The sequence below is a fragment of the Giraffa tippelskirchi genome, chromosome 5 (genome assembly GCF_054371585.1).
Source record: "Giraffa tippelskirchi isolate mGirTip1 chromosome 5, T2T-mGirTip1v1.2.pri, whole genome shotgun sequence".
Lineage (NCBI taxonomy): Eukaryota > Metazoa > Chordata > Mammalia > Artiodactyla > Giraffidae > Giraffa > Giraffa tippelskirchi.
This window is the reverse complement of record NC_137279.1, coordinates 21,146,774-21,169,994: the sequence shown is the minus strand read 5'-3', so window position 1 is coordinate 21,169,994 and position 23,221 is coordinate 21,146,774. Positions and strand designations below refer to the sequence as shown.

The following is a 23,221-nucleotide window of genomic DNA, read 5'->3' as shown; positions in this document are numbered from 1 at the left end:
CAGAATGAATTTTCAGACGATTATGCTGAGTGAAAAAACCAGTACCTAAAGACTGTACACTATATGACTAAATATACAAAGCAAAAGCATGATGAAGGAAGCACGCACATGGGGATAATATATATTACCAGCCTTGCCTAGCTTACAGAGCTGTTTTGAAAATCATATGAAGTAGAATCTCTGGACCTGCACTGAAAACTGCAAAGCATCATCAATATGAGTTATAATTGTATTCTTTTTTAGGCAAAAAAGAGGGGAAGGAGATTTGGATACATTCTAAAGGACCTAAGAGTCAACAAAATAATTGGGATAAATTGCCTTGGATTATTCTGTAGGAGAAGGAAATGGCAACCCACTCCAGTGTTCTTGCCTGGAGAATCCCAGGGACAGGGGAGCCTGGTGGGCTGCCGTCTATGGAGTCGCACAGATTCGGACACGGCTAAAGCGACTTAGCAGCAGCAGCATTCTGTAGGAAGTATAATACCTGGTATGGCTTCATTCCCTGTCTCTACCCTTGTACTTCCTGTCACCACTACCACCACCTACAGCTTCCTGAGGCTCAGCAGAGATCCTTATAGACCAAGGATGTAAGGTTCAAAAGTCTCCCACAGGCACACAGAAGGGAGGAGGGTCAGTACTACACATAACTACACGCAATCTCCCCAAAGCTAATCATATGTGTCAGTACCCATTCTTAACACGCAATCTACCTCATTCATTTCAAGAACAAAGCCAAAACAATATTTTATAGATTGAGGATGAGAAAGGGACAGGAATAATGGAAAAAGAACTAGGGGTGTCAAGTCATACAATGAGCAATGGCAAGCCAAACGATGTACCCAGAGATGGTCAAGAAAGCATTCTATTCAAGGTCAACCACAAAGTCAGGGGAAGAAAAAGAGAAATAAAGGAAGGAAGGGAAAGGCAAAGGTAAGTTGCAGCATGGCAGTCCGGAGAGTTATAGGTGCTTTGTGAGATCTGGCACGTGGAGAAAAGGATAGTCCAATACCGCCAGATAAGAAATTAATTCGCCACCCATCATAGAAACACAGGAGTTACCACTTAGAGGTATATTTATAACCTCTTAATTTCAGAGATATGCAGCAGGAGACAACAGATCCACTCTGTCAAGGAGAGGGAAGATGGAAGGGTTTGTTTCATTTCTTCTAGGGCACCTGAAGTAACAGAAAAAAAAGGAGAGACCCGAGGAGACTTAAGAGACAGAAATGATGAAAAAATGTACTGACCTTCATTGGAAGAAGATGTGAGGTCCTCTAGACAACCAAGGATAGGGCTTCATGCAAAAAGAACTAGGGCAAACTGGTAGATAATTGGGCAGAAGACAAATCCCTTTGCCTCAACTGGTTGTGCAAATTAATTATTCAAATAATTTCCACAGTTCCTCACTTACTGACAGTTACAAGATATGACTAATCTCACACATTTTTAGAACTTTTAGGATTTCACAGAAGCACCTGACAGAAAGGAAATGTGATACTTTCAAAGGAAAAGTTAGAGTTTGTCAGCAAAGGGCATTATTTAGCAAATGGCCCATTCCAGGATGCAAGAGGGTATTCCAAACACCTTCAAAAGAGACGAGGCAACTCAAAGAGAAAATAAAAAAACAACTTTACTTTCAGATGGAAGACTGTTTTTTTTTTTTCTTCCAGTCTTGTTGAGATATAATTGACATATAACACGGTATGTGTGTTTAAGGGGTATAATGTAATGACTTGTTTATATATATATGTGTGTGTGTATATATATATATATTCTCTATATTGCAAAAGGATTAACACTGACATGTTAGTTAACACTTCCATCACCTCACATAAATACCTTGGTGTATGTGTATGTGTGTGTGGTGAGAACACTTTCGATCTATTCTATCAGCAACTTTCAAGTATGTAATACAGTATTGTTAACTATCATCATTGCACTGTACATTAGATCCTCAAAACATATTCACCTTGTAACTGAAAGTTTGTTATAATTTTGGCCAAAATCTCCCTGCTTTCTCCTAAGCCCCGGCAACCATCACTCTACTCTCTATGAGTTTGACTGTTTCAGATGGAAGGTTGCTTTTTGTTGAGTTTAATTCCATTTTGATCCACATATTTCTAACATGGTATGAGAAAATATTTTTTAATTTTTAAAACTGTGTCTAAATGCAACAAGTTTAGAAAGAACAAACCAAGAGTCCTATGTATGATATTTAGACAATTATCTTATATATTTCAATTTATTAAAGATAGCTCAGAGATTACATATAGAGAGGTATTTTTCTTATTGTTTAGTCACTAAGTTGTGTCCAACTCTTTGCAACCCCATGGATTGTAGCCCATCAGACTCCTCTGTCTGTAGGATTTCCCAGGCAAGAATAATGGAGTGAGTTGCCATTTCCTTCTCCAGGGGATCTTCCTGACCCAGGGATCGAACCTGGGTCTCCTGCATTGGCAGGCAGATTCCTTACCACTGAGCGACCAGGTAAGCCCACAAAATATTAGAAAATAGGATTTTCTTCTTTATTCCAAATATTTTCATTCAATAAATTTACATGAAGCCCTGCTATATGACCAGTAGGATGCTGGGGACAGGGTTGCAAAGATGATTATAACATAGTTGACCCTTAAAACAACATAGGTTTGAACCATGCAGGTCTACCTATATCCAGAATTTTTTCTTAAACAAACACATCCTACAGCAATACCACCATCTGCAGTTGATCGGTTGAATCCACAGATGCATAAGTGTGGATACAAGGGTCAAATGTAAAGATATACGTGGATTTTAGTGTGCAGATGGTTGGGACCCCTGACACTCCTCCACTGCTCAAGGGCCAACTGTATAGTCAAATACTGGAGAGAGATGGGTGCTTATGATAACAAAACAGTTATGGGGATGATGGTAAGACTAAGAAACAATGACTGAATACAGGCGATGATTAAATTCTCTGGCTGACAGAGAGATGCAGTGGAAGAATGGAGTGGTGGTGAAAGGAGAGGGGAGGCAGTCAAAAAAGTCAGTGGTCACCCTATTTATAATATACAACTGGCTTGAAATAGGAAACGAAATTGTATGGCGGGAAGTAGGTGAGTGATTTATCCTGGCTGAACAAATTCCAGATAAAAATTATAGTTATTTCCCTAGCATTCCCTGGCTGTATTTGATTTAGTTCCTCAAAACGTAAAAGCAACATTAGACTGGCATCTTCCATGGGACTTGCTTTATTGAATTTGATGATACTTGCAGTGAACTGTTCACTGTAATTTTCCCCTCTACTTTTTCCTAACATAGTATTTATCTGAGTGTAACTGTAAGAAAAGATACAATCATCTTGACTCAAGCCACGATAACCCTGAATTCCTGGCCTTATATCCCTTTTCTGTAACTTTGCTACTGACCACAAATACTAACAGCTCTAAAGCAAACAGATATGGAGATGGTGTTGGGCATGCTCTTCTTGGAAGGTCTAAACTCTACTTCCTATTTCTGGCCTGAAATCTGACCCTTGCTCTCTTTGTTTCCAGTTGTGGTATTTCCTAAGACAATGGAGACAGATACCAGGTTGACTTTAGAGCAAACTGCATTAGACCATCTACAGTGGGGATCTTGTATTAGAAACAAGAAGAACCTGTCAGTAGCCAGGAGCCCATTGAGTCTAGAGGGAGGCAAGGATAAAACCTGGAGGAGGAAATGGCCACACACTTCAGTATTCTTGCCTGGGAAATCCCATAGACCGAGGAGCCTGGCAGGCTATAGTACATGGCGTCACAATGAGCTGGACACAAATGAGGGACTGAGCATGCACTCAAGGGTAAAATCAGGGCCACTGGCTAAAAGTCCCAAGCAGACAATTTCCTCCTTTGTTCACAGTTTCTGTAATGCACTTGGAGACATGCCCATGCACTGATGAGCAATTGTACTCTGCATTTTGCATTCTGCTTTGTTTGTGGAGACCTGGAGAGATTTGTGGACAGTGGGATAAAATATGTAAGGTGATGACTATTCTTTACTGCTCTGTTTGATGAGAGCTAGAAACCCATGGACATCTAGAGAAATTATTTTCAGAAAATGAGCCATGGTGGCAGATCACGTGGTGAACTCCTGGAACAGAAATAAATTATAGTCTGAAACAGCTTGGAAATTCGTTATTCCTGATGGATCCGGGCCCTCATTTGGGTTTGGAGATTGTTGTGATGTATGTACCTCAAGCAGAAGATTCCTCAATTCTTTGTTACAAAATGAACTCATGAGCTGAAGGGAAGGTATGAGTCACTGATCATCCTAAATCTGAGAGGATTTGTTTGCTTGCTCCTGCTTCCTTCTTTATAATTTATTATAGAAGGCCCCTAAAAATTAACCCCTTCATCAATACATTAAGCCACATGAAACTCCATTTTAGACTGGGTTACAGGAATCTGGAAGTCCTTCCTCGAAATTCATGAAGCCAGTTAGACACAAAAATTTCTCACAAGAATAATTTGAAAGGCTTTTAAGTGACATAATAGGAACAACAGATCTTATTTTTCATTGGATAAAGCCATTAAAAATTGAGCATTTCATTTGGGGGCACTGTAGATGTATAATGAACCAATTAGAAGAGATCCTGTCTTGATTACATGATGAAAGTCTAGGTAATCCTCTGATGTTGACTTTGCATGAATCATGGCTTCCATCTCAGAATAAGCTATTTAAAATAACCGGAACTGGGAACTTTCAGTTTGTTGGCATAAAATAATACCCCTCTCTTCTGTCCTTTCCTGGTAATAACTGTCTCAGGAAAGGAAGCACATTTTATTTTCATCAACTTGAATCTCATTTCTGGCCTCATGCCCATTGGGCCTGGTTATGTTCAAGGACATCTGGGAATGTGTTAAGTGGCAGGTGTAATAACTTGCACTTTACACCTACGAGGTTGGGTGGGGATCAATCAGTGTCAATCTTCTGCACCCTTGGGCCAAGGTTGTGGTGGGCAGGATGTGACTGCCTCACTCAATAAGGGTCACCTAGCTCTGGGTGTACATCTCATCTTTATGTCAGGAGATTCAGAGATGCTAATTCTGACTCAAGAATTTATCTTTAGAAAACCAGTTGATTTTGTTTTTCTCTGTTCTGCCAAAGCTGCCATCCTGAGTCTCTGATGGTATTTTAAGGCAGTGTATATTGGTCATCCGAAGGACTGCAGTCAGCACCTACTGCTATCTCTAAAGGGAAAGTAGGATGCTCTCTGCCCTTGGAGTCTGTGGCTTGGGAGCCTTGCCTGACTGTTTCCCCTGGAGATCCCAGATCCTCCAAACTCAAACATGTACCTTACAAGGTCTTCCTTTGGAGCCAAAAACAACAATAAAGAAACCAATCCTCTCCTGGGGCTCAGTAGGTGACAATCCTCATTAAGAAATAGATATGGGCATTGTACAGAAAACTTCACTCTGAGCTGGCCTGCTGACCCAGGCATATTGGGGTGAGTGATCTCTAGAAGCATCTCCACCTGACTTATCTGGGAGAGCAGATGACATGGGATGCCTTGGGGCTGGCTCATCAGTCAGCTCTCCTGTGACTTCTCAGAGATCATAGATAACTAACATGCAAGTACCCAGGTGGTACCCACAGCATTTTGACCTCACCAGCCAAGGACTTAACTGAGTGGAAACACACTCTACCTAAGCCTATAGTGATGGGCTTTGCTTTTGTTGCTTAGTCACTAAGTCCTATAGGACTCCTTTGTGACCCTGGACTGTAGCCCACCAGGCTCCTCTGTCCATGGGGTTTTCCATGCAAGAATACTGGAGTGGATTGCCTTTCCTTCTCCAGGGGATCTTCCCGACCCAGTGATCGAACCCGCATCTCTTGCCTCTCCTGCATTGCAGGCAGATTCTTAACCACCAAGCCACCTGGGAAGCCAGCAATGGTTTAGGGTGCAGCAACAATAACAGGGAGTATGCACAACAAGACGAGGAAGAGCTTTAGAGCCAGGTGCACAGAATTTGGGTTTTGATTATAGCATTTACCATCCGGGTAACCTAGGGCAAATTATTTGACCTTACTAATTCTTGATCTTCTCATCTATGCACTCACTTGTTTGGCAAATGCATGTATGCATGCATGCAAAGTCACTTCAGTCATGCAACCCTATGGACTGCAGCCTGCCAGGCTCCTCTGTCCTTGGGATTCTCCAGGCAAGAAGATTGGAGTGGGTTGCCATGCCTTCCTCCAGGGGACTTTCCCAAACCAGGGATCTAACCCATGTCTCTTATGTCTCCTGTATTGGCAGGTGGGCTGTTTACCACTAGCGCCATGCCCATACTAAGAAACTTCTATGTGTGAGATGCTATTCTAGGGGTGGGGGAGGAATGAACAAAGTTGCATGAAGCGTGCAGCCTAGTTGGAAGAGACAATGAATAAAATAGGCAAAACATAAAGTATGTTAGAGGATGAAAAGGGTCTTAGAATAAAGCAGCACCTATTTCTTAAAATTGTTGTGCAGATTAACTAATATCTGGGCCTAACCAAGCTCTAATATTGCAATTGGCACTGCATTAAGAAAGTACTAATAGGAAACAGAAACTATTTCTGCTTGGAGTTCACCTTCCCTAATAAGTTTCTAATCTACTAAATTAGGGAAAACAGCAGTTCAAAGGAATCAACTACAAGTCACTGAAAATATGACCTGTAGAAGGCCACTGCTGTCCTAGGCTTCCCACAACCTTCCCCTTTCTCTTTCCATAAACCTGCCATGACCCACCCAAAGCAAGACAAAGGGTCCTCTTCCCTAGTACTGACTGCTAGGTAGAAGGTAGTAGTCTCTTCTTGACCCATCTCAGGATATGATGCAAAAACAAGTTCTCACACTTTTTTCATTTAATAAGTTGTTCTGCTATCTCCACAGGAAAGCAATCATCTAACCATAATTACAAAAATTATGAACATGGAAAATTACAAAGTCTCCAGCAGCCCTGTCTCCCATCGATGCTCTTGACTTCAGAGGTACTCAGAGATCAAACATCCCTAATTCTATTCTTTCCTCCAAACCCCACCTTCAGTCTCCTGCCCTTTTCTCCTGCCTCAAGAGTTTTGAAACTGTGGTCCATGGACCAGAAACACCAGCATCATCTGAAGACTGGTTATTTATTCAGAACTTCTGAATGAAAATCTTCATTTTAACGAGATAGGAGACTTGTTTGCATGTTGAAATTCAAGGAGCACTGCCAGGGGTCCCTTTCTCTTTCAAAGTGAAGACAGGATAGTAACTGTTAACTAATGATAATAATAATCAAATAACAGAATGATTACTGCTACTAGTAATAATAGGGACTTCCCTGGTGGTGCAGTAGACAGGAGTCTGCCTGCCAAGGTAGGGGACACAGGTTCGATCCCTGGTCTGGGAAGATTTTGTATGCCTTGGAGCAACTAAACACATGAGCCGCAACTACTTAACCTGCATGCTGCAGCAACTATAGAATCCTATGTGCCTATGCTCTACAACAAGAGAAGCCACCACAATGAGAAGCATGTGCACCACAAGAGACTCCGGGAGATACTGGAAGACAGAGGAGTCTAGCATGCTACAGTCCATGGTGCTGCAGAGTCAGACACAACTTAGTGACTGAACAACAAATCTAGTGCCCCTTGGTCTCAGTAAATTTCAGGATTTTCTGTCTCAGGATGTTTATCTCATTCCATGCTTCACATGGAAAGAGTTGCCTGAAAGCATAAACTCACAGAAAATCCAGGCATCAGAGAAACTAGGATCCCTGGTTTCAATGGGAAATCAGGTTTCCCTGGTTTCAGGGCACAATGTTCACATAAATAATAATGAGAGCCACTGGAGCTGCCAGAGGGCCAGATGAGCAGGCATCTAAGAGGAGATTTACAAGAATAAACGTTGAGGGAGCAGAGCCAAACAGGAAGGAGAATAGAGGAGGCTCAGCCCTGGGAACAAGAAAAGAACCACTAGTGAGGCCACCTGTCCCAGTTCACAAGAACTCTTGGGATTGACTCATTCCAAGAGAGCCCTCAGCCTTCAACCTGCAAGCAAAGGTAATAACATCTAGAAACACACATACCAAATGGACTGAAAGTATGTAGGCAGAGTCAAGGGAGGGCAGGAAACAGGCTGAGATGGGATTAGAACCCAGGTCTCTGAACTCCAAGTCCGTGGTTCTTCCCTCTACATCTTATCTGTGTTTATACGTTCTGCCACCCCCCAACTTATAAGGACAAAAGCCCCAGAAACGGCAGAACACTACAGGAAGCTGTGCTTTGACAGGTGGCTGGGCCACAACAAATGAAGCCGAGGTTGTGTGTTCAGTCCCCACTGGAGCCAGGTCACAGTGGTCTACGTCCACAGACACACCCCATAAAGCTGTTTCACTGTCCTGCAACCAAGAGTAAGGGGCCCCCAAGAAATGAGTGGGAAAGTGGCCACTGATGATTACAAATGCTCCCTATTACAACACACGTCCTACCCCTGACAGCCCCCAGTACTGTTTTCGTGAATGAAAGAGCATAGTATCAGACCATGTTCTTCTTGAAGTCAGAGAGTGAATATTTTTTTAATTGTACATTTCCGTGATTTTATTAAAATTAGAGACTTATGCAACCATCTCTACAATCTAGTTTTAGAACATTCCCATCACCCAAAAAAGTTCCCTTGTGCCCTTTTATAGTTCAGTCAAATTTTTGTGCTCAACCTTAGAAAACCAGGGATCTTTGTATTCATAAGAGAGTGAATAGTCTTTAATCTAAGCAGGACCCAGTGCCGTGATTAATATATTATGGGAAAGAAGTGCTTGATAAGAGTTGTTTCTGGACTAAGCTGGTGAAAGGGTTAACTTTGCAATTTCTCAAGCTAAGTCTGTTTTTACTCAGGCTTGTCCCACTGTTCAAATAAAGAAAAATGAAGGCCAAATAGATAGGATATTATCTCTCCTTCCTTGAATCTTGGAAGTTTTTATTTTTTCTGCTGCTGATACAGCCCTAGTCCAACAGACATGAGCACATCGTGTATGCATGTTAACCCCCTACTATACTGTAAGCTCATTATGGGAAGGGGCAAGCTTGATCTTCCTTATATCTCATGGCAACACAATGTCTGGAACAAAACAGGACCCAGCAAGTAACTATTTAACTGGAATTGACTTTGAATTCTGAGGCCTCTGACCAGCTTGAACCTAGAGGCCAGCTGTGATAAACTCTACTCTAGGCTATATCTGTTCTCAAGACATTGTCTTTCTAGGTCATTGATCTCTGCTCATAGATACAAATGGGTTTTAGCAGCTCCTAATATCAGAACTGATGCTGAGGGTCAAAGCGTAAGCTCATTTGCGCTGTCAATTGCTATCTCATATGCTTAACGTAAACGATGTATTGATCCTGATTGCCTGGAAATGCACTTGGAAAAGGGCTAGGTGACATTTCTAAGGAGAGACAAGATACTTTCAAGTAAATTAGAAGCATCAGAGGATTCTGTGCACAGAGGAGGAACTCACCTCAAAGGAGCAACTCCTGAGAATGTGGGTTGAATTAAACCCCCTCTTGTATTCCAATTCCTCTAATAACCTCTGACATCTAAGAGATATGGTTGCCTGCCCCATCATATGTGCTACAGTCAAAGTGCCAAGGTTTTTTGCACCAGACCTATAAAACACAAAGTGGTTGTGATTGTCAGAAAGACAAATGTAGAAAATATTGACTCACACGGAAAGCAAGTATAAGTACCTAAAGGCTCGGGTTTGAAAGATGGTTGCTTTGGCTTTATAAATAAAACATAATCCCTTTTGTTTGCAAAGCACTCTATACTTTTTCAGACAACTTTCACTTCTCCTTTAATCCCACTAGTACCTGCCATAACCCTGTAGCAGAGAGCAGGCCATCATAGTTACATTCAGATGAGATGTGAGGAGATTGGGGGTCCAAAAAGATGTGCTGGCTTGACCAAATTCACACAATTAGATCATGTCCAACTTTCAACTACAATCAGGGATCTTTCCATTAAGTCTCACAGGTTGTAACCCTGGAGAAAAACATAGTCTTAAGAAAGGCAGGGCAGTCCAGGGCATGTTAGTTCTATGCAATCGAGTTTAACAAGTGATTGGGAGGAGTCATTCATTGGTTCTGCCTGTAGCTTATGCTCCAGACTTAACAGTCAGGAAGATAGCAGAAAAGCAAGAGTTACCAGGAACCTGGATTCCCAGAGGCAAGTCAAACACCCAGGGGTAGATTCAGGATCTGTAGCCTGAAGCTTATATAATTTAGGAATCGCTGTCTCAGAAAAGAATACAAGTTGACAAATTCAAAGTTAAGTGGAAAAGTGAATGTTTGTTTAGAATGAGAAAATACATCACAATAAATTACATATTTTTAAAAAGCTGACATATATCACAAACACCAATTTTTTTAACTTTTAAAAATAACCTAGTACTTTTATTAATTGTCTGACAAATCTCTCCATTGCTTCATTTCCCATACATTATTAAATGCATAACCACCTCCTCAGACAGCAGTTATAACAGTTTCAATAGAGAGAATAGAAACATAATTTAGTCATTCTTCTACATAATTGATGAGCATTTGTTTTTTATTATTGATAATTTAGAGAAGTTTCTTTTGACTTCATAACTTGTAATTAGCAATGACATGTAAATTTTTAGGGTTGTTGACAAATCTGGGAGAGTTCCTGTCAAGTTTCTTTCATGTGAGCTGTATGACTTAAGAATTTTTTTATTGGAAAGCTTGTAACTCCGTATATCTCAAATCTTGTTTCTCCCCTACTAGCCACATCCATCCAGTAGCAGGCATCACAGCATACCTTCCTGTTATAACTTCCAGCCCTACACTTTGGACGTTGATTTGGGGGCACACTAGGGTGTAAAAATATTCCCAGAAGCCATTCCTACACTGGGGCAGCTGGCAATAACTTAACTGTGCATGGAAAGGACAGTGACCTCTATTATCATAGTCACTATACACAGACTACATGTCTCATTTCTTCTCCTTAGCTGGATTCCAAATTGCCCAACGCATTTCAACATCTCCCAACACAAAGGAAAGTGAGATACTGTGGAACCTGAAGATAAAAGAGAGTGATCTTAACCAACTGTGATTAAAAAAATTTGCTGTGCAAAATGCATAACCATTGGACTGTATAACAGGTCTCTCCTGGTGCCGTAGAAGGAGCCTCTACTAGTGAAAGTGTTAGTCACTCGGTCACGTCTGACTCTTTGCGACCACATAGACTGTAGCCTGCCAGGCTCCTCTGTCCATGGAATTCTCCAGGCAAGAACACTGAAGTGGGAAGCCATTCCCTTCTCCAGGGAATCTCCGCGACCCGGGGACTGAACCCAGGTCTTCTGCTGCTGCTGCTAAGTCGCTCCAGTCCTGTCCGACCCTGTGCGACCCCATAGACGGAAGCCCACCAGGCTCCCCCATCCCTGGGGTTCTCCAGACAAGAACACTGGAGTGGGTCGCCATTTCCTTCTCCAAGACATGAAAGTAAAAAGAGAAAGTGAAGTCTCTCAGTCGTGTCCATCCCTTAGCGACCCCATGGATGGAAAATCCTCCGTCCATGGGATTTTCCAGGCAAGAGTACTGGAGTGGGGTGCCATTGCCTGCTCTGAGGTCTCCTGCATTGCAGGCAGATTCTTTACCACCTGAGCCATCTAGTGAGAAGCTCTGAAAATGGCCCTTTTGCCCATTGGTGATTTTGCCCATCAATAAACTGAGATTGCCAGTCACGTCTACTCCTCTAAGAGGCCATAGGCTTGGGATGGATGAGCGATGAATTCACAGGGACTAAACACGGGCTTTTTGATCATGATCCAGAATATCTGGCATCTACCACATTCATCCTCAGCACAAGGTGTGGGATAAAGTACCAGATCAATTGAAACTGTGGGAGGTACAGAAAGCCCTTTGAGCTCCTTGGAGAGAAAACAAGTAAACACACATTGAAGAGAAGAAAAACAAAAAGGTTGTTTTGCATACTCGCTGGGGTCTGCTATAAGGCCTGCTTCACTCTGGTGCTGAAAGGCAGGTCAGTGGATCCCACTGCACCCTGGCATCCTGGCTTTCATGTCCCTCCATGCTCCAGGCCCTACTGCAGATCTGGATAAAGGCCTTCTCCTCCCTCAAACCAGGGCAGCTGCCTAGTTTCACTTTATTCTGACAAATCTCCTACAGCCCCAGTAAACGGCTGCCACTCACTGCTTCTTTAAGGGTCTTAACAAAACCCACTTAATTCTCCTGGCATGGAATCCAGTTACAGCAGGGCAGGTTTTACCGAGTGTGTCATCGCAGGATTCTGTGCCCATCATTACATGGCTCCAGCTTCCTCAGTGACATGCACTGCTTCCCACTGCCCTGCTCACTGCAGTGCTGCCCACAGCATTGCTCGCCCTCTGCTGCCGCCACCACTGCCTTTCTGCTAGGACTAAGCTTTGGGTGATTCTCTGCTGAGTACAGACGGGGAGTAGAAAGACAGATGTAGAAAAGACAGAGGTAGAGAGAGGGAAAAGACAGGGAAAAGTTAGAGAAAATGGTATCGAGTCCCTAAGGAATTCAGATGTTCTTTTAACTCAGGCAAAGGAAAGATTGAGCTTATATTTTTAAGTCTGCAGGCTGTTGGCAAGGAAAATAAACCTCCTAATAGACCCTGAATCCAATGACAGCAAGGAGGAACAGATGGAAAAGTAAGGACAGGTGAGTGGGGGTGGAGGGAGTTGGGGGAGGCGACTGGTTTTTCCTTAAAGGATACTAGGAGAGGAGTCCTTTGGATGCAGAATGTTGGTTCACTTCGCGATACTCAGCATCAATAGACTTCACTGATTTTGCCACAAAGGTTTTGGATCAGTGACTTATACCAGCATTTACACTAATGTAGAAATCAAATGGGTGGCTCTTGAATGGGTGGCTTTTGAGCCTGGAGAAACCATAGGGGAACTTCATAGCATGTTAGACTTAAATGATTAGTTACTGCTGCTGCTGCTAAGTCGCTTCAGTCGTGTCCGACTCTGTGCGACCCCATAGACAGCAGCCCACCAGGCTCCGCCGTCCTGGGATTCTCCAGGCAAGAACACTGGAGTGGGTTGCCATTTCCTTCTCCAGTGCATGAAAGGGAAAAGTGGAAGTGAAGTTGCTCAGTCGTGTCCGACTCTTAGCGACCCCATGGACTGTAGCCTACCAGGCTCCTCCGTCCATGGGATTTTCCAGGCAAGAGTACTGGAGTGGGGCGCCATTGCCTTCTCCGATTAGTTACTACTATCACCAGTATCAGCAGCAGCAGCAATACCACTTTCACCATTTTGATCTTTTAGATGGGAAAACCCTTCAAGAATAGGCTCCTTGTATCTCAAAATTCCCTTCTCACCCTAAGACTTCTAATTAACAGACCCCTTGGCTCAGCAGCACAGAAATTCTTCCCACATAGCTCTCTGCTCTTTCCTGCACCTCTTAAACATTCTTCCATGTATATGATTATATGCATTCTGGTATGAAGCCAGATATCATAGAAAAGCTGGCTTGAAACTCAACATTTAAAAAAAAAAACTAAGATCATAGTATCTAGTCCCATCACTTCACGGCAAATAGGAGCGGGAAACGTGGAAGCAATGACAGATTTGATTTTCTTGGGCTCCAAAATCCCTGTGGATGGTGACTACAGCCATGAAATTAAAAGAACACTCGCCCCTTGGAAGGAAAGCTATGACAAAACTAGTCAGCATATCAAAAAGCAGAGACATCACTTTGCTGACAAACATACGTATAGTCAAAGCTATGGTTTTTCCAGTAGTCATGTACAGATGTGGGAGTTGGACCATAAACAATAATTTAATTTAATTTAAGAATTTAATTCTTCGGAGTGCCGAAGAATTAATGCTATTGAACTGGTGTTGGAGAAGACTCTTGATAGTCTCTTGACTGCAAGGAGATCAAATCGGTCAACCCTAAAGGAGATCAACCCTGAATACTTATCAGAAGGACCAATGCTGAAGTTCTGATACTTTGGACACCTGATACAGAGAGCTGACCCTGAGGTCAAAAAGAGAAGAGGGCAGCAGAGGATGAGATGGTTAGATAGCATCACAGGCTCAATGGACATGAATTTGAGCAAACTCCTGGAGACAGTGGACAAGAGAGGAGCCTGATGTGCTGCAGTCCATGAGGTCACAAAGAGTTGGACACAACTTTGCGACTGAACAATAAACAGGTAGGAAATAGAAGAAAAGGACAAAAAAGGAAAAACTGAAGAAGCAGCCACACAATTTAAATTTGAAATTGCCTGGAAAGTGCCAGGCAGACACTGTTTATCTAGGTATTCAGAAACCATATGCAGATCACATGCAAATGAACCCATGGCCCTTTTAACTAATTTGATACACCTGGATGTGGCTCTGAGGAAAAGCCTAATGGAGCCACCTGCTATGAACATGGAAGGAATAGCCCCCTTGGTGGTATTTCACCCCTTCTGCTTTTGCTACCAGTTTCAACTAGGGGAAGTAACGACCTGGTGTAAAACAATAAATAGTAATCTTTGGATTTCATTCAAGCTGTCATTATTTTGTACTGAGAAATTATCAAGAGACATTGACCTACCCATCAAACTTCAAAATGTAACACACACTAAGAATCCTATGGCAAGAGACTCAGGGTAGATTAGTCAGAGGTACCAGGGTTTCCAGGCTCTGTCTTTTGTGGTGGGAATAGGAAGGGCCAGGTTTCTGCTGCCTGGGATTAGAGAAGGGAGTGTCAGGTTTCAGCTCCCAGCCGACTCCCAGCAGTCAGCAGGGGGCAGGAGGAACAGTTGGTCAAGCTGGCTTCCTGTTTGGAATATTCTCTGATCTTTGACTGAGCAGCAGGAAGATGATGCTCCCACACTACAGTCAGAAAAAACAAATTACGCTTCTTCCTTCATCTGTCTGCTCTCACTGGAGGGGCTGTAATCAGGGACTGCTGACCTGACTTCCCAGCGGGGCCCTTTCCTTGAAGTCTCCCACCTACCTGGCTCCTGCAGAGAAGTTGGTCTATTAGGCTTAGGATGACTCAGGATGAGACAGTCTCAAATTTCCCAAAGATTCAAGTGTAGATGAGGATTAGAAGGAGGAAAACATATGCAGTAGAGGAGATACTTGAAAGGTAGCTAGAAGAGGCCTTTGTCACATGAATACACTTATCCATGTGGCCAATATGACTTCCTATATATGCGGCATCTGTAAGGGAAGGGGGCCATTTCCCAGAACCGAAAATGGGAAACTATGTTTGAGTGTGCCTAGCCATGATACTCTTCAAGTCTGCAGGCAGCATTCCTAAGGGAATTTAGCCTTAGGAGATTCATAGGGTTCTCATCTCTATTTCAAACAGTCAAAGTAGCAGAACCACTAGGATCGTTAAAAGACAAGCAGGCAGATAAACAGACTTATGGGGATTTGACTTCATGCAACTGTGAAACCTGGTTAAGCAGATTTCTTCTAAGCATCTATATAGCTGCTGTTGGAGCTAGGAGTCCATGGGGCAGGCAGGCAGAAAGAGGGGGAAAGGAAGAACAGATAGGAGCCCACAAGCTCACCAAGATGGAGTGAAATGCGCATCAGTTCTTCCCGCTGGCCTTGGTGCTGTGACTGTCCTGCCGAAGCCAAGGCCTTCGTCATGGAGCTAAAAACATGCATCTGGCCTAATAGTCAGGAAAACCAGTAGATCTAGAAGAAGGCAGGACAACTGAAGGCCAAAATGCTGTTTCATGCTGATGAGGTGAATCAGTAGATCAGTGACAAGGTGTGTGAGCCATAAATGGTTGCTCCTTCACTTACACCCTCCACTTTCCATACAGAAATCTCTCTTGTGGCTTATCCAACAGGAAGCATAGAGGAAAGGGAGGCCCGGGGAATGCAGTTCAGCCCACTACTTATCACAAAAGCACCACGCTCTCTAAAGTCTCTCTCTCAACAGGGATGGATTAGGTCCCGGGCTCAGCCTCTGCCAGTAGGCTGAGTGTCAGGGCATCACAAGCAGAATCCTAGGCTTGTGGCACTGGCCCATGCCAGGACTGGAGGAAGGACACAGAAGGACAGCTGCGTAGAAGTTTCCAGAGTAACACAAACATGCCAAGGGACAGTGATGGAGAGGGAGGCCTGGCCTGACACAGCCTCTGCCTTCTTTTCCAGCCCCACTTGGACTAGTCAAGTGACCATGCACTGCCATGTCTCCAAGCCCACTGGCAGATATTCCTGTCTCCACCGGTGTTGGGGACTTCGTCATTTCATCATTCAGCACTGACTGCTATAGATGGAGGCTTCAGCTCTGCCAGAGGAAGCCAACAGGAAGGCTCTCCTCATCCTCAATTTTCACTTTGATGATGACTTTCATTGCAGGGACTTACAATTAGCTGTGTTCTACTAATGCAACGATGAAAATGGAGGAAAACTGCCTGGGGTTGGATAGAAAGAAGTTATATGTTATGGCTCCAGGTTGGCATGCACAGAGATCATTAAACTCCTCATTAACTGAGCCGGGGCTTTGCCAGGACCCCGGGCAGGTGTTCTGGGACTGAGCACGTGCATGACTCCCCTAGGAGGAGCACATCCAAAAGGAGACAGCGATGGTTGAGGGGGAAGGGTGCCTAAACCTGACACTCCTCTCAGTGAGGCAGGCCTCAGAAATGGCTCTTTCCCTTGAGATCTCTTAGAGAACATCAGCTATTCAATCTTAGAGAAGCCTGTTTCAGCACAACAGACACGCACCCCGACGCTGATGCTCAATCTAACTTACCAGATGGCATTGAAAAGTCACAGCTTCCGTTTTTCTTACCCTGACAAGGTTTGAGAAGGGTAGAAATAAAACACTTCTTCCAAGTGAAATAGTGTCTATTCTGGCACCGTGGAGGCTTCATTCCAACACGAGCACTCAGAGGCTTGCATATGCCTGTGTGCATGTGCCGGAGTGCCTGTGTGAACAGAAGGCTGGGAGATGGTGTAATTCCTAAAACTCTACACTCCTGTGGTGTCCTTCAACCTCTAATGCTGAAAAATAAAAAGCATAAGTCACAGAATGGGCACAGAAAACAGTCACAACACGCATCAGGGAAAAGCAAACTAAGTGTACAAGGACTTAACTCAGAATCAGCCTTCACAGCCCAGAATATCAACAGCATCTTAATCAAGAGCCTTAAGAAAGTTAAGCAGCCGAAACAGAGATGGCCTCAGAGTTGGAGTTCTGTTCTCAGTGGTGTGGCACCTTCTCTAATAAGTCAGTTTATGCTGTCATATATTATGAATTGCTCTGCAAAGCAATCTGAGTGTGGTGGGGTCGGCGGCGGGGGGACCCTGTTCAAGATCATCAAAGATTCTAGAGCAAATAGTAAGTTGAGACTAGGAGAGGCGAAGGAATTGTTAAACTGTGGCAGAGCAGGCAGCAAGAGGTTCAGAAGGTGGAACTGGCTTAGTTTCAACTCTGCTACTTTGGGCCAATGACCAGGATGGATCCTGAGCCTCAGTTTCCTCATCCATAATATATCAAGATAACATCATCCATGCCACAGGGATTTTTTTCCCAAGTAAATAAGAGATGAGGTATGCATAAAACTATACCTGACAAAGAAAAAACAAAGTTAGTATCTGAGATATTCCATTATTAATAATAACTACTACTTATCATATTTATACAATATACATGAGGAGGTTAAGAATATCATCCAAGGTCATATTATTATAAATAGAATGACTAAAACTTCAGTTCAGGCTGTTAACATCAAAGCCTGCATGTTCATTTCATTCCATTCTGCCTGCCTCCCAGTGTTGGCCACAACAGTCAAAACCAGGCATTTCCTCACTCACATTTCTGGGGTGAGGTTTTCTCAGATCCATGTCTTTGCAGAAATATAAGTGGAATAAGTTTGATATTCATATCACAAAGCTATGAAGGTCATATCTTTTTGGCAGGTTACTTGAGCCTAGATTTCAAAACTTTTACCTGCCCTGAACTGCTCTTTCACCCTCAATTCTGGACCCTATATGCACTTCTTGGTAGAACAAGTCCTTAATGCTTTTCTTAGTTATCTGGGACCTCCAAGACCGTCTCCTTGAGCTAGTCTCTAGTAACAGTGGCCCCCTAATCCTTTCTGAGATGCAGCCTTGCCTCTCAGAATAGCTAACTTTCTGTGGCTTCCTACATGAGATCAATGTATTCTAGGTCTTCTATTCTTTGTGTCTAACTCAGCAAAAAGCACTGGAGCCTTTGCACCTGAGTTAGTCACAGTAGGGGAAACACTTTTCCTTCTTCTTGGTAATCCATGTGGAGTGGTGGACAAGGTGTCTACCAAACACCAACCTTGATCCACTGTGAGCAAAGCTGATCCCTGCATTGGTCAGAGCAGGAGCAGGATGTAGCCAAATACGGCATCATTAAACTGGTCAACCAGCTGCAAGACATTACCAGCTGCTGTGTTAATCATTAATGAGGCAGATAGTGCCTGATGCCTGTGTAGTGAACCAAACATTATGACTTGGGTTTTCATTCCATTTAAAATTAACTCACTGAATGAAGAATCTGCCCCCAGCTTGTGAGAGACAGAGCTGCTGGCATAAAGAGGGGACTGGCAGGCCAGAAGCACAAAAGGAACAGAAAGTCCCTCATTGATATGATCCAACTGTATGTAGGCCATGTCTTTTAATTTAATTTGATCTCAGCTCCTCAAAGCTGCCACTCAAAATATTTCTGTGTTCCCAAGCAGCCTCCACGTGTCACAGTTCCTTCCTGCCATGGCATGTGCTGATGCCTCTCTACATTTCCTTTACTATGTCTTTAAATCTAGGCAAAGTGAGAGTAAAGTCCTACTCTTCATTTTTGGATTGTAATTTTCCTCTTCAGGAAAAGCGAATGAAACTTTTTATTATGTATAAACACACACAAAAGTAGAATAACCAATGAACCTTGATGAACAAACTATTCTTCAATAATCATCGACCTTTTACCAGTCTTGTCTCATTCATCTCCCTGAATATGTTGCTTTTGTTTTTCCTGGAATTTTTTAAAACAAAACCTAAATATCATCTCACTCTATTTAAAAATTCTTTATTATGGGTCTGTAACTGATAAGGAGCTTCCCAGTTGGCACTAGTGGTGAAGAGCCCACCTGCCAATGCAGGAGATATAAGAGACACAGGTTCAATCCCTAGGTCGGGAAGAACCCCTGGAGGAGGGCACAGCAACCCACTCCAGTATTCTGCCCTGGAAAATTCCATGGACAGAGGAGCCTGGCAGGCTACAGTCCCTAGGGTTGCCATTACCCATTTATCTATGCATGTATGACCACTATGGCATTAATAAGACTAACAGAAATTAACAAGTGTTTATTATTACCATCAAATAATGAGGACATATTCAACTTTCCCTGATTATCTCAAAGATGTCAGATTATAATTGGTTTTTCTATTCAGGATCGATACAAGCTCCAAACAGTCCTCTTGATGATTAGATTTTATTCCATAAACTGCTCTTTTCCTTTCCTCACTCTCATCCTTTTTCTCAGAACAGTTAGTAAAACTGAGCCCTCTGTTCGCTAAAACATCCTATATTCCAAATTTGGCTGATTACTTCCTCATAGTGTTACTGAACTTGTTCTTCTATTCTCGTGTCTCCCATAAAAGAAAGGTTAAAGCTAGAGATTTGATTAGATTCAAGTTGAGATTGTCTTTAAGTGAAAATCATTCATAGAATGTGCTATATAGTTCTTCCTACATCATGTCATAAAGTACATGATGTTTGGAGTCTTATCTTTAGTGATGTTAAGACTTCCAGTGGGAACAGAGAATCCCTCCATTATATCACCCTTCTTTTTCACCTAAAAATTATGTACCACTTGATCAGCTGATGATCTGTTACATCATTAGCAGTTGAGAATGGGAATTTTCAATCCCATTACTCTTTGTATCTATTAATGGGAATTTTGTAAAGAAGAATCTGTCCTTATCAGCCAGTGATATCCCCAAATACAGTGTCTGTAGGAAAGGCAAGATAAATGCTTAATTCTTTCCCATTATTTGATAATCTTCAGAGTAATGTTATGTCTTACAAAGACCTACTAGTGACCAACTTAATTTTTTTAATATTAAAGTCATGAGTTTTTATATGTTTCATATGTTTCAACTAAAATGTAGTGTTGTGGTTTTAGTGTTGTGTTTTTTTTTTTTAATGACCAACTTGTCCCAATTAATTGGGCTTCCCTGGTAGCTCAGCTGGTAAAGAATCTGCCTGCAATGCAGGAAACCCAGGTTTGGGACGATCCAGTGAAGAAGAGATAGGGTACCCAATCCAGTATTCTTAGGCTTCCCTGGTGGCTCAGACAGTAAACAATAAGCCAATTGGGAGTACCCTTGAATTGGCTTCATTGTTCTTTTGACATGACCATTAGTTTTTTTAATATACTTTTTATTGTGGTAAAATATATGCATAAAATTTGTCACTTGAACCATTTTAAGTGTACAAATCAGTAGTATTAATTGTATTTCAATATTGTGCAACCATCATCACTATTTCCAAAACATTTTCACTACTCCAAACAGAATTAAATACTAATTAACACTAAACAATAATTCCCTATCTCCACTCCCAGCCTCTGGACTAAAATCTGTTTATGTCAGTATGAACTTGTCAATTCAGATATTTCATATAAGTGAAATCAAAAACATTTGTCCTTTTGTGTTTGGTTTAATTCACTTAATGTTTTCAATATTGATCTATGTTATAGTGTGGCATGTTTCACCTATGTTCACTCCTTTTTACGACTGAATAATATTTTACTGTATGTATATACCACAATTTATCCATTCATCTGTCAATGTATACTTCATTGTTTCCACCTATTGACTATTGTGACTAGTGCTGCAATGAACACTGACATACACATATCTGTTTGAGTCCCTTGTTTTGATTCTTTCGAACATATATAACAAGGAGTGGAATGCCTGGTTTACATGGTAATTCTGTATTTAACTTTTTGAGGCGCTGCCAAATTGTTTTTCACAGCAGTTGAGCCATTTTTACATGCCCACTAGCACATATATAAGGGCTCCAATTTCTCCATATTCTTAACGTGACTCATCAGTCTTCAACAGCTTGCCAGTTTTCTAGCACAACATAATGCTCAAAATCATCTTGTACATTTATTGCTCTAAACTTTGAACCAGCCATTTCTCTATGAAGTTCTGATTCCTTTGAGTTAAGAACAGTATTTAAAGAACACAGATGGATACTGGGGTGCCCATAGCAGCTGTGTTACTGTTGTTCCTGGGTCATTTCAGTTAACAGAGATATTTACATTATTAACAGAGATTATTCAATTAATAGAGATATTGCTTAGGTGCTAAGTCATGTTTGACTCTTTCATCATTCCATGGACTGTAGCCCACCAGACTCCTCTGTCCATGGATTTCACAGGCAAGAGTACTGGAGTGGGTTGCCATTTCCTTCTCCAGGTGATCTTCCTAACCCAAGGATCAAACCCACGTCTCCTGCTCTGGCAGGCAGATTCTTTACCACTGAGCAGCCAGGGAACTCTGATATTTACCCTACTGGTGCTCCTTTAATTTCCAGATTTTCCAACTGGCAAAGTTTGTTTTTTGTTTTTTTTAAGCAAGAATAGGATCATAACTATTTGGGTTTTTTTTTTTTTCTGTTTCCATAATTTTTTTTTTACTTATTTGTTCTAGTTCTGTGAAAAATGTCATTGGTATGTTGATAGAGATTGAACTGAATTTGTAGATTGCCTTTGGTAGTATGGTCATGTTTACCGATATTGATTTTTCCAGTCCAAGAACACAGTATATCTTTCTGTTTGTGCTGTCTTCAGTTTCTTTCATCAGTGTCTTATATATATCCAAGTACAAGTCTTTTGCCTCCTTAGGTAAGCTTATTCCTAGGTATTCTTTTTGATGTGATGATAGCCGGGATTGTTTCCTTAATTTCTTTCTGTTCTTCTTTTGTTGGAGTATAGGAATGCAAGAGATTTCTGTGTAATAATTTTGTACCCTGCAACTTCACCAAATTCATTGATGAGCTCTAGCAGTTTCACGGTAGCATCTTTAGGATTTTCTATGTATAGTATCATGTCATTTATAAACAGTGACAGTTTTACTTTTCCAATTTGAATTTCTTTTTCTTCTCTAATTGCTGTGGCTAGGACTTCCAAAATTATGTTGAAAAAAAAAAAAGTGGTAAGAGTGGGATCCTTGTCCTATTCTGAACCCTAGAGGAAAAGCTTTCAGCTTTTCATTGTTGAGTATGATGTTAGCTGTGAGTTTGTCATATATGTCCTTTATTACTGCCCAAGTAGCCAAACAATCTTGAGAAAGAAGAACAGAGCTGGAGGGATTATACGTGTTGGCTTTAGGCTATATTACAAAGCTACAGTCATCAAAATTGTATGGTACTGGCAAAAAAACTGATACAAATACCAACAAAAAAGAATAGAGAACCCAGAAATAAACCCAAGCACTTATGATCAACTCATCTATGACAAATGAGGCTATGATATACAGTGGAAAAAATAAAGTCTCTTCAATACATGGTGCTGGGAAAACTGGACAGCTACATGTAAAAGAATGAAATTAGAACATGCCCTAACACCATATACAAAAATAAGCTAAAAATGTATTAAAGTCCTAAATATAAGACCAGATGTTATAACATTCCTAGAGGAAAACATAGGCAGAACACTTTTTGACATAAATCACAGCAACTTTTCTTGGATCATCTCCTAAAGTAAATAAAACAAAAAAAATTAACAAATGGTACCTAATTAAACTTAAAAACTTTTGTACAGCAAAGGTAACCATAAAACAAAATGAAAATACAAACTACTGAATGGGAGAAAAATATTTGCAAATAATATGACCAATAGGGATTAATGCCAATCATACAGGAACAGCTCATACAATTCAACAACAAAAAACAAACAACCCAGTTAAAAAAATGGGCTTAAGAAGTGAATAGACATTTCTCTAAAGACATACAGGTGGCCAACAGGCACATGAAAAGATGTTTGACATAGTTAATCATCAGAGAAATGCAAATCAGAACCACGATGAAGTATCACCTCACACCTGTCAGAATAGCTATGATCAGGAAAAAATTAAAAAAACAGAAATAACAAGTATTGGCAAGGATGTGGAGAAAAGGGAAACTTTTCCACCGTTGGTGGAAATGTAAATTAATGCAGCCACTATGGAAAATG

General features: G+C 41.7%; 1 long non-coding RNA gene across 12 annotated transcripts in view; it reads right to left on the bottom strand.

Moving 5' to 3' along the window:
* Positions 1-23,221, bottom strand: part of LOC145507395 (uncharacterized) — a 721,493-nt gene that overhangs the window by 429,277 nt on the left and 268,995 nt on the right. Inside the window, exon 1 of one of the 12 annotated variants that reach the window (XR_014054823.1) lies at positions 9,492-9,639. The exons of the other annotated variants lie outside the window; for them this stretch is intronic. This is a non-coding gene — a long non-coding RNA (uncharacterized LOC145507395). Of the gene's footprint in view, positions 1-9,491; positions 9,640-23,221 lie in introns of those variants that run through there. 12 annotated transcript variants of the gene reach the window in all.